General features: G+C 42.4%; 1 protein-coding gene across 1 annotated transcript in view; it reads left to right on the plus strand.

Annotated features, from left to right (window-relative positions):
* Positions 1–15,232, plus strand: part of Itgb1bp2 (integrin subunit beta 1 binding protein 2) — a 39,470-nt gene extending 24,238 nt beyond the window's left edge. Inside the window, exons 11-12 of the transcript XR_007975381.1 lie at positions 11,981–12,123; positions 14,208–15,232. The gene's annotated coding sequence lies outside the window, so the exon portion shown is untranslated. The remainder of the gene's footprint in view (positions 1–11,980; positions 12,124–14,207) is intronic.
* Positions 15,233–15,474: the final 242 nt, after the last annotated feature.

Consider the following 15,474-nt stretch of genomic DNA (forward strand, 5'->3'; position numbering starts at 1 on the left):
CCTCTATGCTCTGAGTGCTGGGATTATAAGTATGTTCCACTGTGTATAGTATGAAATACTTTCATATAAGATTCCTTCATTTCTAAAATGGAACAAATTTGTAGAATTGAAATAAAAGTTAATTCCTCCATTTTATTCTTCATAGAAAGACACATTTTTTTTTTAAAAAAAATTATTATATGTAAGTACACTGTAGCTGTCTTCAGACACCCCAGAAGAGGGCATCAGATCTCATTACGGATGGTTGTGAGCCACCATGTGGTTGCTAGGAATTGAACTCAGGACCTTTGGAAGTGCTCTTAACTGCTAAGCTATCTCTCCAACCCAGAAAGTCACATTTAAGTTTAGTTGACTAATCCACCTATCACTTTCCTTTCCCTTTTTGGGGTAGAGGTGGAAGGCTGTGAAACAGTGGCTGTGTAGCCCGGAATGGCCTTGAACTCGTGCTCCTCCTGGCTCTTTCTGATTACAGGCGTGTGTCACCATAGCCCGAGCTTCATCTGATTTCAAAACATTTCAAATACATACTGGAACATTTAGAGCAGCAGTTATCAGCCTGTGGGTCACGGCAGCTTTAACAAACCTCTCTTAAAAAATATTTACATCAGCTGGGTGGTGGTGGTGGTGGTGGCGCACACCTGTAATCCCAGCACTCTGGGAGGCAGAGGCAGGTGGATTTCTGAGTTCAAAGCCAGCCTGGTCTACAGAGTGAGTTCCAGGACAGCCAGGGCTACACAGAGAAGCCCTGTCTTGAAAATAACCAAATCCAAAAAAACAAAAAAAAATTACATCACAATTCATAACCATAGCAGAATTAGTTATGAAGGAGTAATGAATATTTTTTATTATAGTTGAGGGACACCACAACATGAAGAACTGTATTAAGGGGTGGCAGCATCATGAAGGTTTAGAACTGCTGATGTGGAGGCATAGAAAAGGTCTGAGTAAATACAATACCTAATATGCAGAAGATTGTTTCTTTTCCTTTCTGGGTAATTTGGAGTGCAAAAAAACTATTATTTTGTCACTGGGGATTGAACCCAGGGCTTTAAAGATGCTAAATATGCGCTCTACCACTGAGCTGCATCCCCAGCCTATAGTCATTTTGTAATAGTGTTCTGTAAGTTCTAACCATTAACTATATTACATTCTATTCCACTTTGTGTAGAACTGGGGATCAAATCAGGACCTTATGTGTGTTAGGCAAGCACTCCATCATTGCCTACACCCCAGCCTCCACATAGTTCTTGAAGATAATTTCCTTGTCAGTCAACATGTAAAGATCTCTGATACTCATTCATGTATTGCATAATAATTATTGTATAAATATTTTATAGATTGATTGCTCTCCTATTGATAGACACTTAGGTTGTTTCTTTTTTTAATAAAAAATAAATAAATTTGTTTTCAGCCAGGCATGGTGACTACTTTTAATCCTAGCATTTGGGAGGCAAAGGCTGGTGGATCTCTGAGTTCAAGGCCGGCCTGGTCTACATAGTGAGTTCCTGGACAGCCAGGGCTACACAGAGAAACCCTGTCTTGAAAAATCAAAAACAGCTGGGTTTAATCCCAGCACTTGGGAGGCAGAGGCAGGTGGATTTCTGAGTTTGAGGCCAGCCTGGTCTACAGAGTGAGTTCCAGGACAGCCAGGGCTACACAGAGAAACCCTGTCTTGGAAAACCAAAAAAAAAAAAAAAAAAAAAAGGTCAGGTATTATAAAAGGACATAGAATAAAAGTTAAATATGAAAACTGGAGAGATGGCTCAGCAGTTAAGAACACTTGACTGCTTGTCCAGAGGTCCTGAGTTCAAATCCCGGCAACCACATGGTGGCTCACAACCATCCCTAACAAGATCTGATGCCTTCTTCTGCTGTGTCTGAAGGCAGCTAACAGTGTAGTTACACATATAATAATAAATAAATCTTTTTTAAAAGATTTATTTATTTTTATTATTTTTTATATGTATGTACACTGTAGCGGTCTTCAGACACTCCAGAAGAGGGTATCAGATCTCATTAGGGATGGTTGTGAGCCACCATGTGGTTGCTAGAATTTGAACTCAGGACCTCTGTAAGAGCAGTCAGTGCTCTTAACCGCTGAGCCATCTCTCCAGCCCCAATAAATAAATCTTTTAAAAAGTTTTTTTGTTTTGTTTTTTTTTTAAAAAAAAAAAACACTGACTGCTCTTCTGAAGGTCCTGAGTTCAAATCCCGGCAACCACATGGTGGCGCACAACCATCTGTAATGGGATCTGGTGTCCTCTTCTGGTATGTCTGAAGATAGCTACAGTGTACTTACATATAATAAATAAAGAAATCTTAAAAAAAAAAAAAACATTTACTGCTCTTCCAGAGCAATACAGTTACTCCCATCACATTGTATAGTTCACAAATACCTGGAACTTCTGCTCCAGAGGATCCAGTACTGAACACTGACAGAAACATGCAACACACACAACACATACACAGTTTTGTTGTTGTTTTTTAAAGATTTATTTAATATGAGTAAGCGTTGTTGCCTTCTGACACACCAGAAGAGGGCATCAGATCCCATTACAGATGGTTGTGAGCCACCATGTGGTTGCTGGGAATTGAACTCAGAACCTCTGGGAGAGCAGTCAGTGCTCTTAACCGCTGAGCCATCTCTCCAGCCCCCCAAACATACTTTTTAAAATATTAATTGCTTCAGTCCTCCAATTCTCTTTCTAGAGACAACCACTATTGCTAATGGTCTTTGTTGTTTTGAAAAGGGGCCTCACCGTTTAGCCTCTGATGGCTTGGAACTCACTATGTAGTCCAGGGTGGCCTCAAACTGGAGGTGAACTTCCTCCCTAGTGCTGAGAGTATGACTTGTGCCACCATGCCTGCTGGCATGTGTGTTAGTATCAATATGTCTCTGCTTTTTCCAGAAAGGTTATATGCTATTAATCCATTCTTTCACTAATACATCTCTAAAACTGTATCATACCAATATACACTTAGTGCCTTATTCTATAACATATGGCTATGTTATAATTTAGCGTGTCCCCAACATTTCATTTCTTTGTAGTTGCCTGCCATGCAAATCCCCTAGAACACATTTACTTATACACATGTCCAGTCTAATGCAGGATGAATTCCTAGAGGAACTGCTGGGTGTCACATAGTAGCTGCTCTCATTCTTTGGCCAGTTCATCTCACATCTTCTTCCTTCAATACTCATATAACATTGGAGGTGGAGAGGCAGAATTATTTCACTGGCTTCTGGAGTGCTGTACCATGGGTGAAACCCAATCATGCCTGTAAGCCTCATAGATTGGTTCAGGCAACTCAGGCTGAGCCCATGACACCATTTTCCTGTTCACAGGGATTGTTTAGGAATGCACCAAGACCCAATAAAATGATTGAGGGGATTTGCTGAAGAATTTGTAGGTAGTTTTTTTTTTTCTTTTTCTGGGTGAGGTGCAAGAAGCCAGACTTTTCATTTAGACAGTGTGGTAGCTGCCTTCAAATACTCATTCCTTTTGCTACCAAGGAATGAATCAATTTTAAAATGAAGTACATACTTTAGAAGGCTGATGGAAGGAAATTGGGTCTTTGATATTGTTATCTGTGGACTCAAAGCAATACAATACCTGCCCTTCTGAAGTCTGTACTTGAATGAACCAAGAAATCCTCTTTATCTTTGAAGCCTATTGGAATTGGGTTTTTCATTACTTACTAATTTTAAAAGGATATGTACTTCTGTATGTTTCTTTTGCTTTGTTTTGAAACAGGGTTTCTCTGTGTATCCTTGGCTGTCCTGGAACTCTCTAAGTAGACCAGGCTGGCCTGCCAAGTGCTGAGACTAAAAGATTGTGGCAAAAGAATATGTACTTTTAAAATATTTTGACAATTGCCTTTCCAAAACTTATACCAACAGCTGAACAACAAAACAGAAGGGGCTCTGTTTCTCTATATTCTTGCCAAATAATATATCACCATATATTCTAATATTGCTATTTAAAATATTTATTAATTCTTTGAGAATTTTATACAATGCATTTTAATCATATTCACCTCCTCCCCCAAACCCCTTCCAGATCACCCCACCTCTCCACCCACCTCTCCAGTTTATGTTGCCCAAATACTCATGGTTGGTGGCCTACCCTGGAGTATGGTAGACCTTCCAGGGGTCACACTCTTAAAACAGATTCTCCCTTTCCCTGCAGCTATCAAATCCAATAGCTCCTCAGTAGGGGGTGGGACTTCATTACCACAGTGGGAAACCCCACCCAATTTCTGGGAGTTTGGTCTGAGCCTTTGAAGGTCTTGTTCTTTTTGTCATAATCACTGAGTTCATATGTACATGTTTCCCTGTATTGATCCCCCACTTCTGGCTCTTACAGTCTTGTGTGGCTTCTCTTCCTCAATGATCCCTGAGCCTTGGAGGGAGAGGTGTGCTTGAGATGTTTTTATAATAAAATTAGTGTTTTATTTTGTGTTTAATTTATAATCCTTAGATGACTAGTAAAATCAGCTTGGTTGGTTTGTTTGTATTCACTGCCCATTCTTCATGGCTTCCAGGATTGGCCTAACAGGGGCTGTAAGAGAATGAGGGAAGGATACACACAGGGGTGCATGGCAAAGCTGGGATCTGGCTGACAAGGCTTTCTAACAGGAGCTGCAGCGTCCCAGAATTGCAGTGTATCACTGAAGAGGGGTGTCTTAGGGTTTTACTGCTGTGAACAGACAACATGACCAAGGGAACTCTTACAAGAACAACATGAGAGTTCTGCATCTTCATCTGAAGGCAATAGATAGATATTCAACTGTGTTCAACTGTGTTATGGTTGGTATATGCTCAGCCCAGGGAGTAGCACTATTAGAAGGTGTGACACTGTGGGTGTGAGCTTTAAAACCCTCCTAGCTGCCTGGAAGCCAGTCTTCTCCTGTTTGCCTTCAGACCATAAATATCCAGGAGGAGAGCACTTCAGCAGTCATTTTCTGCACACAGTATCAAATATTTGCACCCAAGCAAGAGGTTGGCTTTGCAGTCCTGATGAACCTCACCCAGGAGGAAGGCATCACCATTTGTTTGAGGCTAGGGTCCTTGACACGGCCAGCTCATGGCAACAACTCACATCCACTCAGGACTTCACACACTCCGGTTTCCTCTGCTCCCTGCATTTCACCTATCTAAAGTCCTATATGCCAGACATGATGATCCACATATTTTTAATCCCAGCAGTTGAGGTCTGCTTGGTCTGCAGAGTGACCTCTAGGTCAGCAGAGAGACTGGCTTTTTAAAAAATGCTGGCTGGGCTTGGTAGCACACACCTTTACTTCCAGCACTCAGGAGGTAGAGACAGGCAGTTCTCTGTGAATTCCAGGCCAGCCTGGTCTACATGGTGAGTTCTAGGACAGCCAGAGCTACATAATAGAGCAATCCTGTCTCAGAAAAGAGCCATGCATGGAGTATATATGCCATTCAGGACCTCTGTCCAGTTTTGTTTCTTCTGCTGTATGCTTTTTTAAAAAAGATTTATTTATTTCATGCATGTGAGTACACTGTGTAGCTGTCTTCAGACACACCAGAAGAGGACACCAGATCCCATTACGGATGGTTGTGAGCCACCATGTGGTTGCTGGGATTTTAACTCAGGACCTTCAGAACAGCAGTCAGTGCTCTTAACCACTGAGCCATCTCTCCAGGCCCTTCTTTTTATTTTATTTTATTTTTTTTCCGAAACAGGGTTTCTCTGTGTAGCCCTGGCTGTCCTGGAACTCACTCTGTAGACCAGGCTGGCCTCGAACTCTGAAATCCTCCTGCCTCTGCCTCCCAAGTGCTGGGATTAAAGGCGTGCACCACCTGCACCACCACCACCACCACCACCACCACCACCACCACCACCACCACCCGGCTTCTCCAGGCCCTTCTTTATGCTTAAGCATATTGTTTACTAAAAAAATAAATCCCTGGGAAAATTCTAAGGATGACCTTTATCATATGGGCTGAAATGTTTCCTGAATATCCTGAAAAATGTCAATCTCTCTGTCTCTGTGTGTCTCTCTGTCTCTGTCTGTCTGTCTGTCTCTCTCTGTCTGTCTGTCTCTGTCTCTGTCTCTCTCTCTCTGTTTCTGTCTCCTGTCTCTGTATGTCCCCCCTCCACTCACAGAGATCTACCTACATCTACCTTCTGAGTGCTAGGATTAAAGTGTACCACCATACACATCCTCAATTTCTCTTTTGATAAAACAGCCTTTTTCTCAGGCAGTGTACTGTTTTAGTAAGTTGGAGTCAATGCTATGAAGTCCAGCTTCTTGTGTGACTTTGCCTATTCTAAGTAGGACCCTTTGTATCTGACTTCATTCGCTTAGCATATTGCAAGGTTGATTCATGTTCCCTAAATTCCACCTTTGTTGTTCTAAATGACAAAATTTAAGTCTTATTATATGTATTTTGTATGTGCGCACACACACCACATGTGTGCCACTGTATGCATGTGGAGCTCAGAGGACAGTTGCAGAAGTTGGTTTTCACTTGCAACTATGTGGGTCTGAGGGATTGAATTTGAGTTGTCTGATGTGTCAGCAAATACATTTACCATCTGAACTATCTCACTGGCCTCGGAATTTCATATTTCAAACCTAACTAGGGTTTCATTCTGTGCACACACATTACCTTTTCCCTTATCTATTCATCTGTACATATGTGCTTAGGCTAAGCTCTACAATTCAGCTATTGTGCTGCAATTACTGTATTTTCTCAATTATAGTTAAAGTCGATGAAGCAGAGAGAATGGTGATAAGTGGATGCTGAGAGGCATAGAGCAAATAGGAGATGATAGGCAAAGGTCTGAAGCCTCAATTAGAATGAATACATTTAATTTTCTTTGAGATGTATTATATTGTGTGTTGAATATAGTAAACAATAGTGTGCTGTACATTTCAAAATGGCTAAGAGGCCTGAGAGTGTAGCACAGTGATGGAGTGCTTTTGTAGCATGGATTTTTCACATGCAAAACACTGTATCACTGACAGATGCTGCATCCCCAGCATCAGGACCATAGTTCTCATTTCTAAAGCTTTGCAGTGAGGTTTGAAATCCAGAAATGAGTTCTCTGAACATTTTTTGCTTTTAATATGTTGTCTACTTGAGGTTCCTTTGGACCCTGTATTATTATTAGGGTGGGTTTTATAACAATATGTTTTTGAGACAGGGTATACTGGACAGTTTTCTGACAACTGGATAAAAGGTAAAGAGGAAGGAGCCTCAGTTGAGGAAATGTCTCCAAGAGATCCAGCTATAAGATGTTTGTTTCAATTAGGCATCCATGGGGGATGGCCCAACCCATTGTGGGTGGTGCCATCCCTAGGTTGGTGGTCCTGGGTTCTATAAGAAAGCAGGCTTTGTCAGGCAGTGGTGGTGGTGCACGCCTTTAATCCCAGCACTTGGCAGACAGAGGCAGGTGGATTTCTGTAAGTTTCAGGCCAGCCTGGTCTACAGAGTGAGATCCAGGACAGCCAGGGCTACACACAAAAATCCTGTCTCAAAAAAATGAAAAAGAAAAGAAAGGCTGAGCAAGCCAATAAGCAACAGCCTTTCATGGCCTCTGTATCAGCTCCTGCAGCTCCTGTCTCCAGGATCCTTTCCTAATATCCTTCAATAATGAACAGCAATATGGAAGTGTAAGCCAAATAAACCCCTTTCTCCCCAACTTGCTTTTTGATCATGGTGTTTTGTCACAGCAGTAGATACACTGACTAAGACACAAGGTCTCACTGTTTAGTCCTGGTTGGTCTGGAGCTTGCTCTGTAAGCCAGGCTGGCCTTGAAGCCATAGAGATCTGCCTGCCTCTGCCTCCCCTGGAGTGCTAGGATTAAAGTCATATGCTACCATGTACAGCTATTATAACAATATTAGTATGAAAATAACTCATTCTACTGCCAAGGACCTGCCTCAGCTTGGAGCCCTTTGAGGGAAGGGGTGTATGAAAGAGGTGAAAACAAACGACTTGAAGTCCAGTTGTGAGTCTAAGCTGGGGGGCTATGTTCCACTGGAATGGCCCCTACACAGCTCTCTGTAGATACCTCTAGGCTCTGGAGTCGGCCTGAGATAGCTTTTTATTGCTATTCTAAAAAACTCTCTGGTTGAGACAGCTAGCTTTCTGTTTGAGAACCCCCTCTCTATTTCTTTCTCCCCCCCCCTCTCCCCCTTGGTAGTAAAAACTCTAGAAGCCGTCAGGATAGCACATGGATTTTTCTGACCAAAGTCAGAAAAGCTGCTGTAAAAAATTGATCTTCCGACCAATTCAGAAGTCCTCTTAGAAAAATTCTAAATGTAATTCTTGGGTTTTCCCATCAAAATCAGAAAGCCAAAAAAACATTCTAAAAGATCTGTGCTCAGTCTTCAGACCTTCTATGTGCCCTTCATGTCCTCAGAGGTGAGAAGACAGTATGGGAGCTTCTGGAATTGGGATTACGGATGGTTTGGACCATTATATGAATGATGGCATGTGCCATCATGTCTGATTCATCTTAGATTTGACAAAATAAGTTCTTGTTCTGTTATCCTAGGTGGGTAATTTAACCGTGGCTTTTGGATGTAGGGTCTGTCATGTTGTCTAAGCTGAGTCTCACCCTTCGCCCCTCTGCTTCACTCTTTCATGTAGTTGGCATTACGGGCATGCCTCAGCACCTGCCTCGTAATCTAACTTAAATCTCAGCATTTTGTTTTATAAAATACTGCCAGAAGGTTGGTGAGATGGCTCAGCAGGTAAAACTCCCTCACTGCCAAGCCTGGTGACCTGAATGTGGGCCCTGAGACCCACATGGTCAAAAGAGTGAACTGAGCCCTGTGAACTGTCCATTGACACCCTGCCCCAGTAACTTCTTTATAATATAGGCAATACAATCTACTTCAAAAGAAATAAGGAGTAGTACATTTCTGGCATGATACTAGAAATAGCACTCAGATTTCAACCTAGAAAATAGGAACCACAGAGAAAATTTAGTAGTGACTTAAAGACTGGCACTGAGAAGCCCAACGGGGGACTGCCAATCAAGCTAAGAATTAATGAAAGAGCTGGCACCACAGAGCAATTTTGTGTGCAGCTGGAGAGGGGGAGGGAAGAAGATAGGGAGGGAGGGAGGGAGGAATACTCTGCTTTTCCTTCCTCTTGCCTACCAGTCTGGTGCCACTGTTTCCCTCTGCCAAGGTCAGCCTGAAGCCAGCTGTTCAGGATGGCTGGGTGCCTACTCCCTCTGGTGGTCAACTTGCTGAAGTGCAGCGCTTAGAACAGAATGACAACGAGGTAGAAATTAAACAGGCCTGAGAAAATAAATACGTTTTTTTTTTTTAGAAAATCTTTTTTTTTTTTTTTTGAGATAGTGTTTCTGCCACTATGTCCTGCTGGAAAAATCTTTAAAGTACTAAATACAGTTCACAAAAGTCTCTCTTCAAAATATGTTGTAGTAATTCACCAGAATAAAGGCGAGTTTAAAACCAGCCAGGGAGACAGAGCAAGTTCAGGGCCAATATGAGCTACATAGTGAGACTATGTCTTAAGAAAACAAGGGGTGGCCTGGAGAGATGGCTCAGCGGGTAAGAGCACTGACTGTTCTTCCAGAGGTCCTGAGTTCAAATCCCAGCAACCACATGGTGGCTCATAACCATCCATAATGAGATCTAATCCCCTCTTCTGGTGCGTGTTTGAAGACAGCTACAGTGTACTCATATACATAAGATAAATAAATGTTAAAGAAAAAAAGCATATGCTACTCTTTAAAAAAAGAAAACAAGGGGTGCTGGAGAGATGGTTCAGTGTTTAAAAGCACTTGTTCTTGCAGAGGAACCAGGTTCAATTCCCGGCACCCACATGATAGTTTACAGCCATTCATATATATCTCCAGTTCCAGGGAAGCCCATGCTGCTTCTTTCTGACCACTCCTTTCTCTTCCTCCTCCCCCTCCTCTTTTTCTTCTTGAGGCAGGGTCTCATTATATAGCCCTGGTTGTCCTGAGCTCACTGTATAGACTAGGCTGGTCTCGACTCACAGAGGTCCAACTGTTTCTGCCTCCCAAGTGCTGGGACTAAAGGCGTGCGCTACCAAGTCCAGCCTGATGCCCTCTTTTTACCTCCATGGTACATATGTGTACAGACACACAGGCAAAACATGAACTCGCATAAAATAACAAGCCCCACAAAACAACAAAAAACCAAGACTGTGTGTGGTGCATACTTTTGTGATGGAGCATACTTTTAAGCTGAGTACTTGGAGGCAGAGGCAAGCGGGTGCTGAATGTCTGTGAGTTTGAGGGCAGCTTGGTTGGGCTACATGGTAAGACCCTATCTCAAAAACCAACCAACACACACAAACAAAACGAAAAACAACAACAAACCAAAAGATGGGGCTTGAGAGATGGCTCAGTGGTTAAGAATCACTTCTTGCAGAGGACTCAGATTTAGTTCCTAGGACCTTATGCACATGGTACCTCATAACCATCAGCAATCCCAGGTCCAGGGGATCAAGTACCCTCTTCTGACCTCCACAGAAGAAAAAGAACAAGGGTTGCTAGGCATGGTGGTACACACCTTCTATCCCAGCATCCTTGGGATGCAGAGGCAGACATGTTTTTGTGAGTTCAAAGCCATCCAGAGTTACATAGTGAGATGCTGTCTCAGAAAAAAAATGGGCTCTGTTGGTAGAGTGCTTACCTATCGTGCACAAAGTCCTGGGTTCCATCCCCACTGCCTCACACATTCTGTGCGAGGATATATACCTATAACTGTAGCATTGGGAGCAGGAGAAAGAGGAACAACTTCCAAGGTCATCTTTGTCTACTTAAGGGTGTTTGAGGCCAAACTGAGCCAAGGCACACCTTACCTAGAAAGAGAAACAAAGAAAAAATGGGCTAGGGGAGTTGCCTAGCATGTGCAAAGCAACGGCTTCTGATTCTTAGCACACCTTGCACAAAAACATTATGGAAGATTAATTCCTCTCCCATCCCTTACTTGCCCTTCTAGATTATTCTAAATACATTTTCCAGGCTGATCCATTGGCATATTAAAATGGATTTTCAGTGTGAGACATTTGCAGCCTCTCATCTGAAATCTTGAGGGGATTCTACAGAAGTGCTCATTCCTGTCAGTCTTCTGTAGTATCCAGGTGGGCCCTAAACTCTCACCTCAAACAAGATTGCCTTGAGCTGATCCTTCTGTTTGTACCTCCTGAGGCTGGGCTTACAGGCTTGCTTGACCATGGCCGCTTCTACTTTTTCTTTCTTTCCACCACCTCTGGCTGTGTAGTCAGCTGGTCTCCCTCCTGAGCTCTTGCAAGAACTAGGATTACGGAGTGCACCGACACACCTGGCTGACATCCATTGCTTTCTCTCTGCTTATGGAACACATTTAAGACAGCCCATTTGATGGGTTTCATTGTAATCTCAATGAGTGGGCTGCCTCTGCTATAGATTCTGCTGTATCTTTTCTCTGTGATTGAGACATGTTTTCCTCTTTATTTGTATGCTTTCGTTGCTTTTGGCTTTGCAACCTGGGTGTTGGAAGTATTCTATTATGGTAGCTCTGGAAAGCTAACTCCTCCTCTTCAGGCATTAATGGATTTTGCTTGTTTAAGGTTACAGCCATCTGTTTGTAAGTGTTATAAACTACTTTTGCAGTCTATATTCCTTTTTGTGTATTGCTACTGACATTTTAATTTTAAAAAATTAATTGGATTTACAACTTACGTTTGTGTGTTGGTCGAGCTCATGTCATTGAGTGCTCGTGGAGAGGACAGTATGCAGGAGTCAGTTCCCCAGCACATGGGGCTGGAGGGCTCAATTCAGGCAATTAGGCTTGTGTAGCAAGTACTTCTACTGTTGGACCATCTTGTAGACTCAGTTTAGGGTTTTTTTATTACCATCCTGTCTCATATCGTCTATGTATGATGTGCCAACTTCTAAAAAATTTGTCCTGTGACTTTTGCTTGACTGATCAAATTGTTCCTTTTCTCTCTAGTTTTAGATGCTCTTCCAAGTCAACAAAATATCGTTCTAAAAAAATTTGTCCTGGTTAGTTCTATGTCATCTTGACACAAGCTAGAGTTATCAGAGAAGAGGAAGCCTCAACTGAGAAAATGCCTCCACAAGACCAAGCTATAGGTAAGCCTGAACATTTTCTTGGTAGTGACTGATGTCAGTGGTGCCATCCCTGGGCTGGTGGTCCTGGGGTGTGTAATACAGCAGGCTGAGCAAGCCATGAGGAGCAAGCCAGTAAGCAGCAGCCATCCATGGCCTCTGCATCAGCTCCTGCCTCCAGTTCCTGCCCTGTGTGAGTTCTTGTCCTGACTTTTTTCAGTGATAGACTACAATTTGGAAGTGTAAGCTGAACAAACCCTTGCCTCCCCAACTTGCTTTATGGTATCGATGTTTGTCATGGCAATAGAAACCATAACTAAAATAATCACTTAAGCATATATTTCTGTACATAATACTTATTCAGTGTGTATAATCTTTTCCTTTCCCCGGGTAAGATTTGTGGTTGATTTTACATTTTGCTTTCATTTCTTCTCCATTTCTAATGTTTTTTATAAAATCACTTGAGGTTTTATTTGTTTTAATTTATTTTTTATTTTTATATACACTGATGTCTTGCCTGTTTTTGTTTTGTTTTTCTGTGTGAAAGAGTTAGATCCATTGGAGCTTGAGTTACAGACAGCTGTGAGCTGTCTCCCGGCATGTGAATGCCGGGAATTGAACTCAGGTCCTCTGGAAGAGTAACAAATGCTCTTAATCACTGAGTCATCTCTCCAGTCCCAGTTGGCTGGACTTTTGAGACTGTGTGACATCCTGGTTGTCCTAGAATACACTCTGTAGACCAGGCTGGCCTTGAACTCACAGAAATCCACCTGCCTCTGCCTCCCAAGTGCTGGGATGAAAGCTTGTGCAACCACCACCTACCTAGTACTTAGAGCTTTTGGCTCTAGATTATAAAATTAATTTTTTCTTTCTTTCATTCTTTTCTTTTCTTTTTTTTCCAAGACAGGGTTTCTCTGTGTAGCCCTGGCTGTCCTGGAACTCACTCTGTAGACCAATGCTGGCCTCGAATTCAGAAATCCGCCTGCCTCTGCCTCCCAAGTGCTGGGATTACAGTGTGCACCACCACTGTCCAGCTAAAATTAATTTTTTAATATTTATTATTATGTATAAATAAGTACACTGTAACTGTTTTCAGACACACCAGAAGAGGGCGTCAGATCTCATTACAGATGGTTATGAGCCACCATGTGGTTGCTGGGATTTGAACTCAAAACCTTTGGAAGAGCGGTTGGTTCTCTTAACTGCTGAACCATCTCTCCAGCCCTGTATAACTGTTAATAAAGGATTATTAAGCCATATATAGGGGTACACACCTGTGATCATGAGTTTCCGGAAGTGGAAACAGGTAGATCACCTATTAGAGGCAAGCCTGACTTAAATGGTGAGACAAATAATGAGAGTAAGAAAGGCCTCCACCCTCAGCAGTTGGGAGGTAGAGATAGGAAACTCTTGAGTTCAAAGTCAACCTAGATTACAAGAGAAATTGTGTCATACACAAAAAAGCTAAAATATAACTAACAATTTACTTTTTCTTTTGTTTTTTTTTTAAACAGTGACTTTTTTTTTAACAATTTATTTATTTATTATTGTGAGTACACTATAGCTGTTCTCAGAGGCACCAGAAGAGGGCACTGGATCCACATTACCATGTGGTTGCTGGGAATTGAATTCAGGACCTCTGGAAGAGCAATCAGTGCTCTTAACCGCTGAGCCATCTCTCCAGCCCTTTAAATGTTTTTTAATTGAAATAGAATTATTACATTACTTTCTCCCTTCCTTTCTTCCCTCTAGCCCCTCCCTGGGACCCTCCCTCCAACCCATTCTGCACACACCCTCAAGTTGATAGCTTCTTTTTTATTTTTGTTACACACACACACACAAAACACAGTGTGTGTGTATACATGTATGTATGTACAAACATATAAATAGAACCTGCTTAGTTTGTTTTTGTTGTTTGTGTTCCTGTCGTTTTAGGGCTGATCCCTCCGCATTTGATAACTAATAAGAGGGCTCATCCCTGGGAAAAGCAGATGCTCCTCCCAGCAGTCATTGCCTGTAGGTCTTTCTTTAGAGGTGACACCATGCGCTTCTCCCCTTCCGTGTTAACAAGACCACTGATCCCGTCATTGTTGTGGTCTGGGTTCTAGGAGACAGTTTCACAGCAGACTCCCGGATTCAGCTTCTTACAGTCATCTGCCCCTTCTTCCTTGATGGTCCCTGAGCAGCAGACTCAAGAGCTGTGATACAGACAGACATCTGCCCTCCCACCATCAGTCCATCTCTGTGCTGTTTCCAGTTGTGGTCTTCTGGGATTTTCTTTGCTGTAAAGAGAGGGAGTCTTTAATGAGAGATGAGAGCTACACTTAACAATGGGTATCAGGATGAGATTTAGAATGTAGTAAGGAATTATGCTGGCCTAGCAAAGTGGCAGTAGAAGCTCCTTTTCTAAGGCCCATGACCTCACTGGCCCCAGAAACTTGGCTAGGTTTCGAGTTCCAGGCAAGATTTTCTTCCTATCAAATGGGCTCTAAATCCAATTAGACAGCTGTAGGTTACCTCCAATGTGTGAATGCCACTTGCTGCACTTTTGTGTGCACCTTACCCTGCTGGTAATTGTCATGCAGGTATTGTCTGCAGGTATTACACCGGGGTAGGACTATTTAATTGCTTCCCTCCATTGGCAGCTTGCATATTTTTCTGTCACCATGGGAACTAGAGAGCAGGAAAGAGGCTTTCAGGTCAGATCCAGCTCTAATCATCTGAATCCTGTGTCTCAAGCACCTTCAGCAATAGGGGCCACCCTCAACCTGAGAGGCCACCCAGGGCTACATGGATAGCCTAGTTTTGAGAGTCACCTGGACTGTTCTGACGAACCATTCAAAGGAAGGTTTCTCATTCCTGGTACTAGAGGTTTTATTATCTTTGTCAAGTATATATCTACCAAAGGATTGATATTAAGACTATACAAGTAACTAAAAAAAATCAAGAAAACAAATGACTTAATTAAAAAAATGGGGTAGGGGGAGGCTGGAGAGATGGTTCAGTGGTTAGTAGCATTGGCTACTCTTCCAGAGAACCTGTATTCAACTCCCAGTACCCACATGACGGCTCACAACTGTGTGTAGCTCCAATTCTAGTATATCTGGCACCTTCATAGACGTATATGCTGATATAACACCAATGTACATAAAATAGAAATAAATAAATCTTTTTTTAAAATTTTTTTTCTTGTTATGGTTTTTTTTTTTTTTTTTTTTTTTTTTGGATTTGCTTTTTTCAAGGCAGGGTTTCTCTGTGCAGCCCTGGCTATCCTGGAACTCACTCTGTAGACCAGGCTGGCCTCAAACTCAGAAATCCTCCTGCCTCTGCCTCCCAGAGTGCTGGGATTACAGGTGTGCGCCACCACTGCCCGGC

Source organism: Apodemus sylvaticus, chromosome X, assembly GCF_947179515.1.
Source record: "Apodemus sylvaticus chromosome X, mApoSyl1.1, whole genome shotgun sequence".
NCBI lineage: Eukaryota > Metazoa > Chordata > Mammalia > Rodentia > Muridae > Apodemus > Apodemus sylvaticus.